Source organism: Lepidothrix coronata, unplaced genomic scaffold (assembly GCF_001604755.1).
Source record: "Lepidothrix coronata isolate B3197 unplaced genomic scaffold, Lepidothrix_coronata-1.0 Scaffold273, whole genome shotgun sequence".
Classification (NCBI taxonomy): Eukaryota; Metazoa; Chordata; class Aves; order Passeriformes; family Pipridae; genus Lepidothrix; species Lepidothrix coronata.
Genome location: NW_016690453.1, coordinates 535,970 through 542,761, shown reverse-complemented (window position 1 = coordinate 542,761; position 6,792 = coordinate 535,970). Strand labels below are relative to the sequence as shown.

General features: G+C 42.6%; 1 protein-coding gene across 2 annotated transcripts in view; it reads left to right on the top strand.

The window, feature by feature from the left end:
• Nucleotides 1-76: 76 nt before the first annotated feature.
• BZW2 (basic leucine zipper and W2 domains 2) overlaps nt 77-6,792 on the top strand; it is a 54,771-nt gene continuing 48,055 nt past the window's right edge. The window contains exon 1 of one of the 2 annotated variants that reach the window (XM_017836267.1): nt 77-216. The gene's annotated coding sequence lies outside the window, so the exon portion shown is untranslated. Of the gene's footprint in view, nt 217-719; nt 788-6,792 lie in introns of those variants that run through there. The other variant, XM_017836265.1, reaches the window with a different exon arrangement.

The window sequence follows — 6,792 nt, the reverse complement described above, 5'->3', positions numbered from 1 at the left end:
AACGCGTTCTGGTTTTCTTTCGTTTCCCTTTTTTGGCTTCCGCGCGTCTTCCCTTCCGTTCTTCCCCCCCCGGGGAGGTGCCGGGAGTGGTGCGGGCGGGCGGAGGCGCCCGTGTGTCAATGTGTCCGTCCTTCACTCCTCCATTGTCTTTCGCCGTCGCTGCCGCCGCCGCGCTCGCTCGCCCTCCCCGCCCCGGACCGCGCAACCACCCGACAGGTGCGGCCGGGAAGGGAGAGCGCCAGGCAGGGGCCGCGCCGGAGCCCCGCGGCGGCGCTGCCCGGGCGGCCGCGGCTGCGGTGGGGCAGCTCCGGGCGGACGGGCGGGCGCGGCGGCCATGGCGGGGCAGGGCGGGCGGCGGCACAGCCCCAGTGCCGGGGCAGGTCCGCGGGTCTGGAAACGCCGCCGTCCGCGGGTGTGCGGGGCCCCCGCACGGGCGGCGCCGGGTCCGCTGCGGGAGGGCAGCGGTGCGCGGTCTGGTGCCCGCCGGCTCTTCCCTCCGCGATCCTGCTTTTCTGCCTTTTTATGGCATCGGATTGTGGGGTAGAGGTTGTTTTTTTCCAAGGCAGGAAAAGCGGTTTGTTCGGCTAAAGCGGCCGAGTGGAGCCGTGGCTCTGCCGCGGCATCGCGTCTCCGGGAGGAAGCGGGCGTTGATGGATCGGGAAGGGAAGTAACGAGCTCGGGGTGTTCAGAGCGGTGCCTTTTGTTGGCGCCTTTCTAAAATTAAACTGTCGGTGGAAAAATGATCTTTGTTACGGGTCCAACTTTCCACTCCTCCAGTTGAAGCTCGGTAGGCACTAGGACGATCCTGCAGATCTCCAAGGGACGGAGGCTGAGGTTTAACATCCGTGGTTTCTGCCTATGTTTGTACCAGAGGGAAAAGCTGGACCCTGATACTTGGTGCTGACTTTTTGCCCTCCTTTGCCCTACTCTTCAATGTAGATTTTTTGTACCCTTTCTTTTAAAGAACCCATTTTTTTCCTGTAGCTAAATTTTGAAGGCATAGCTTTATCAGCAAGCTGATTATTTTTCTTTCCATAGTACTTGCAGGTCATCTCATGGTTACTTAGGTATTGGAATTTCTTTCTGAAATACTAATCTTGCTCTGTATTTTGACATCTGTTAATGGCTTGACTGACTTTCAGAAATGGTGAAGTCCCATTGTTTGCTTCCTGGTTCAGGGAAGAGCATGCTCTCTGAATATAGTGGATCTTCATAACTGGGTACAAAACCAAAATGTGATGCACTTCTATTTTAACAAAACAGCAAAATTATGTTTTCGTGATTTTAAAAATTGTGGAAGTACAGGAGCATACCACCATCTAGTTTTACTTACATCAACAAGTGTAAATCACATAGATTGCTTTGGAGTTCATATTATAACAGATTCCCTTGAGGGGTTTTTTTTTGTGACAAAACAAAAATGCCTTGAAATACCCTCAAAGCATTGCCTAAAAGTAAAAGTGCTTTTAATATTCTGATCCAGAAAAATATCCCTATGTGGTGCTAACAGAATTCTGTCACTGGCTCAACATGAAGGCTGAAATTAGGCTTTAAGTGCTCTTTTGTTGGTTCACAGCAGGGTGTGACTTTTACCTGCTGTGAACAAATTTTGTGATATTACAGTGCACTGATAACGTCTGTGACACTATTAAATAACAAGTGCCTTCAAACTTCCTTTCATATTCCAGAAAAAAATCCCCAAAACGTGTTAGGCATGCAATATACAAAAGTATGCATATTATATTCCCTTTTTTTAAATATGAAAATGTCAGTACTGTCATTGCACGCTAGCTTGCAGAGTGAACAGGCAATCAGTTTTTCCTTGGCGGCGTCACTGGAGCTCACTTGGTGAGTAAGGCTGCAGGAGTGCTTCATCTGCAAGGGTAATAAAATAACACTAGGTAAAAATGTTGCTCGCTCTTACCTGTGGAAGGACTGTATGACCTTCAATCCTGTAATATGCAGGCATTTCACAATCTTCAGTTCATCCTTGTGAGATTGTGATGAGGTAATAAAGTGGTGTTGCCTCCATTTTGTGAACATAATCTGAAGCATGGAGGCAACAAGTGATTTTTTTCAAGGCAGTGTAGAGAGTGAGTGTCAGGGCAGGCAACTGGAATGTGAAAATGTAGGTTCTGTACCTTTGTGTCTTGTCCCTTAATGCATTTTCTTTTATCTGCTGCATCTGTTTGTTTTACATATTTAAGTTGTGGGTATTACTGTTTGGTAATTAATCATTTACGTCTTGGGTATTACAGAGGGAGAAGGAAATGTTAACCTCACTGTGACCGAGGATATTTTTTTGATTTAAAAAGATTAAGTATTCATATTAAAAACTCCTTATTTCCTCATCAGGTGATACACGTGATACATGTGATTTGTGAAAGCGGGGACCAGTGGGGACATTTTTCCCCAGTGGTTTGCTGGTTCTAGTGTGTGCAGGTGCATTAGTGGGGATTTGTGATGGCTGTTGTTAACAGTGTATAGGTGATCCTAAATGCCTGACACTTTCTGCAGTTGTTGAGAGCAACATTCATGCAAGAAAATAATAAGTATTTCTTTAATTAAGGAACATTTGGTTTTGGTGAATGTACAAATCAGTAAGCTTTTTCTTGGATCAAGCTGGGGGAGAAGACTGTCCTGTGCCCTGGAGAGTGCACCATGAAATGCTCAGTCTTTGGACACAGAAGAGAGGAAAATGAAATGCTCAACTGGTTTCACTGGTTTTAAGCTGTTTTCTCTGAAATGACCACTTGTGTCATTCACTTGTGTCTTGGAGGCTTGCTAGAATTATGGCTGTGTACTCTGCTGCTCTGCTAATGGTAGCAGGGGTCAAATATCCTATAGCGTCTCTCTGTGCCTGGGCCTGTCAGGATCAGAAACTTGGTCTGACTCACTACATTTTGTCTAGGGGAAAATAAAATAATAGGTCAAACAAGTACTCATATTTCTGTGACTTATTCTTCTAGCTTACATCTCACTGGTTCACTGCTAGGGATTTCCTCAACAAAACGTGGTGTCTTTGTGTTTACCTTCATATTTGATAGCCTGTGGTAAGTTTTTTGAATTTAGGTAAATTGTGTGTATGCAGCATCCTGTGATTATAACTTTCACGATTGCTTGAAAGAGGACCCCTTTTTACTTGTTTTTGGACTCAGTGCTTCATGGTTTCCTTTGATCCCCCAACCTCCAGTTCCTGTTTCGGGAGACAATGAGTCCTGTTCACCCTTGACATGCAGTCATGCCTTGACAGAGCTGCGTTATCCCTGCCATTGTCTTTTGTGAAGTTGAAGTCTTAGGACTATTTAGTCGTTCCTATGTAAAAGCCATTTCATATGGTTGCCAAGTGTGTTTTCATGAAATGGTTCTGTCTCCTGTATGGCCTGGGCTATAGGAAATATCCTTCGAGTGGAGCTGAGCTTTGCAGACAGACCCCCACTGGGTTTTGGTCCTGCTGTCTCCAATCCTTATAATTATATCCTGGCCAAAGTTAAGAGGCTCTAATAGGATTATTCATTTAGATCAATTCAAGTTCATGCAAGTTCAAGGGTTTTTTATTGCTAGAAACATCCTCTGTTTTTAAATCTCAGATCTCACAAATAGCAATCTGTGGATAGGTTGCTCCCCGCCCAGTTGATTGGCATTGTATAACTCTGACTTCCTTAAGTATTTTTATTTTATTTTACGTGGGTTTTTTTTCAGTTTTTATCTAATTTTGGATCTCAGCACAGCCACTTGATCCTTGATGTCATCTGTCAGCATTGCTCAGGCGTGTTTGTACCTGAAGGTAGACTATAAAAAGACCACAAAAGAATAACTGAAACTGGGGAGCACCAATGCATGTTGGAACACAATTGGTATAACCACAATAGCTATACACAAGGTATTCCAGCTAAGATGCATACTGAGACATGGATAGGGATTCTCATCTGCTACCTATTCCCTGTAGGACCTTGCACGAACATAGGTTTTCTTTACGCTCTGCAAAATCTGAGTTACTGTTAGGTCAGATGGAGAAGTTTTGTATGGAGATCACTTACAATTATTGCAGACTCATAGTAGCAGACTAGCAAGATTATTGCTTTTAGTCAGCCTGTAAGAAGGATGGATTGCCTCTGGTGAGAATTAGGAGTGAGTACAAACAGGAAATACTAGACACAGTCTGGGACAGAGAGGTTGGCCAGGGATACAGGAAGGAAGCGTCTCCTGTGATGTCCTAAATCTCAGGGAGTTACACCCTTCTACAACTCTTTCAACTACCGCAGGCAGAGCAATTAAATATGGCTTTGGGGTTGTACTTCTTTGTAATAACCACTGTTTCATGTGTTTTCCTTAAATGTGTTTTCATGCAGAAAAAGAAGTCTAAGCGGTTCAACGGTTTGTAATTTGCAAGCTAAAGTAATCCTTTCATTTTGGATTTTGTTTCCATAAATAAAATCCTCTAGTTCTCTAGAAATGTTTTTAAGAGGGAAGATTCATTCAGTGCATTCAATTTAAACGTTAGTCATTTTTCTTCTGCTAAGACACAGGGTTGAAATCTCAGGAAGATACTACTGAACATTAGCAGATACAGGGCTTGTCATTTATTTTCACTACCATTTCATTCCCTGAATGATAGAAAATTAGCAAAACAAAGTATGCTATTTGTTTTGAATGCTCAAGGAGTCAACCCTCTAGAAAGAAGAGGGTATGGTGAGTTTTCAGTCTACCACCTTCTCTGTATGCACCAATATTGATATGAGTTTGGTATGAGTCTTTTTGCTGCACCTCTCTGAGGTCTGTTTTGTCAAATCACTTCTGTCCTAGGTCTACTTTGATTGCATTGTCTTAATGTGTGGTTTCCTATGACTGAGACCTGAGGATCCCAAAATCGTCAGCCAGTGCTATTGGAGCCCAGTTTTGTGCTGTTGAATACCATATTCTGCCAAGATGTTTGTGGTTTTTTTCGCCTGCATTTCGTGTGAAAAGAGACCCCCAATCAGTGTGTCCCCAGGGCCATGTGAATCTTTGGCTCTGCCCTTGAGATTTATCATCCTGCACATCAGTCTCAGCTCCCTGCACAGCACATGGAAACACCTGCTTCTTCAGTGCTCAAGCACGTGCTCAAGGTCTTTTGCCAGGTTTTTGGTTTGGCTGTCTTGTTTTGTGGAGCTTTATTAGAAGGCTTCTTGAATTAGAGAACAGAAAGCATAATTTTCTAGAGGAGTCAAGGGAAGGGCTTTATTTCATCAGTTTTATTCCTATTAAAATGTTTATTGGTGTATGCTGAAAAATGCCTTTTTCCAAATGTGCCCTGCCATCAGTATGTCAATTTATTTGCATTGCTGTTTTGCCTTCAAGATCCTTCATGATGATATTGGACTGGTTGTTTAGTGACCTACACTGCAAAATCATCAAGACATTGGACTGTCAGGTCTCTCCTGTGAGGAAGTTGGGTGATTCTTGAACGTTTATTTGTGAGCAGTGGTCCCCAGCTCCCTGAAGCCAAATGTGTCAAACCAAGGCATTTCATGGGTAGCCTGTTTGATGCTAGGATTTGTTTAGTAGTTTAGTGCCCTTCCTAAGTTGTATTTTGTTTCCTGGTTATAGGAAGGCCTGATTCTGTCCCCATTTTCCTTTGTCCTGTCAGTTTAAACATTTCTTGACCTTTTCAGTGGGTATCAGGTCTGCAAAAGCAGTGTTATAGTATGAGGAGACATACCATAACAAAAAGCCCTCTGAAGCTGAGGGAGAGCAAAATGTTAGTGATGGGAACAAGAGCACTGTCTCATTAGTGCCACGTTCCCCATTTATTATTTTCAACGTACTTTTCCATTATTTGTTTGTAATCCCAATATAAGTTACTCAATTCCTGTTGAAAAGTAGGCTATTACATTACTGAATAAACTACCTTAATTTGTGTCCTTAGCAATTGGTTAATAAAGGCCCATATCAACATATTCTTAATCTGAAATATCAACTTTATTTTTGAAGCATTGTCAAGGATAGCAAAAAAACCCCCACCTATTGCAAAACCCCCAATTGAAAGTCATACTGAATATCTGCTCTCTTCTAGAATTAAGAAAAAATTAATTTAGGTTGGCACTTCTACTACCTTTGCATTTGTATCCTCCATTAGCAAAGAACATATGACAGTTAAACTCTCCAGAGAGTATCAAACTAGGAAGAGCAACATTTGAGGTGGGATGCAAAGGCTGTGGTCTGCATGGTCTTCAGCAGTCAGTTCATTGACTTGGAGAGTTTGACTGTGTCCATGATTGAACAGCTCTACATCTTGGGATTTCGCATCAATTCGCTTTTTAAAATTAGAATTTTTTTATTTTCCTCATTTTATGATAGATGCAGTAGCTGTTAACAATTTTTTGGCTATTAAAGAGCTTCTGTTCCTTTTAAAAGGAAAGGCAGTGTAGAACTGAAAGGTGTGTGCCCCTTTTTCACTGGAAGTTCATGTATTTTGTAGAATGTTTTTCTAGATGCACATTCAAGAGCCCAAGGTTGACTGGCATGTCCTTCTGAAGCCTCAGAGAGACCAGGCAAGCTTTTCATTGTGGTTTCTCAGTCCAGAAAAAAAAAAAAACCCTTTAGCTGTCTCATTAGTAAACGTTTTAAATTCTTCATATCTTGCATCCTCATAGGAAGTGAGTTGTAGAAATCTAATGTAGCTTTTATTGTTCTTGCTCTCTTTTATGTAGATGTATACACATACACCTACTAATACACATTCCATGGAACCTTTATTGAGTTATCTGCAGAAGTAGGTTGCTGATATTGGTCTTTTCAGTGCATGAACAG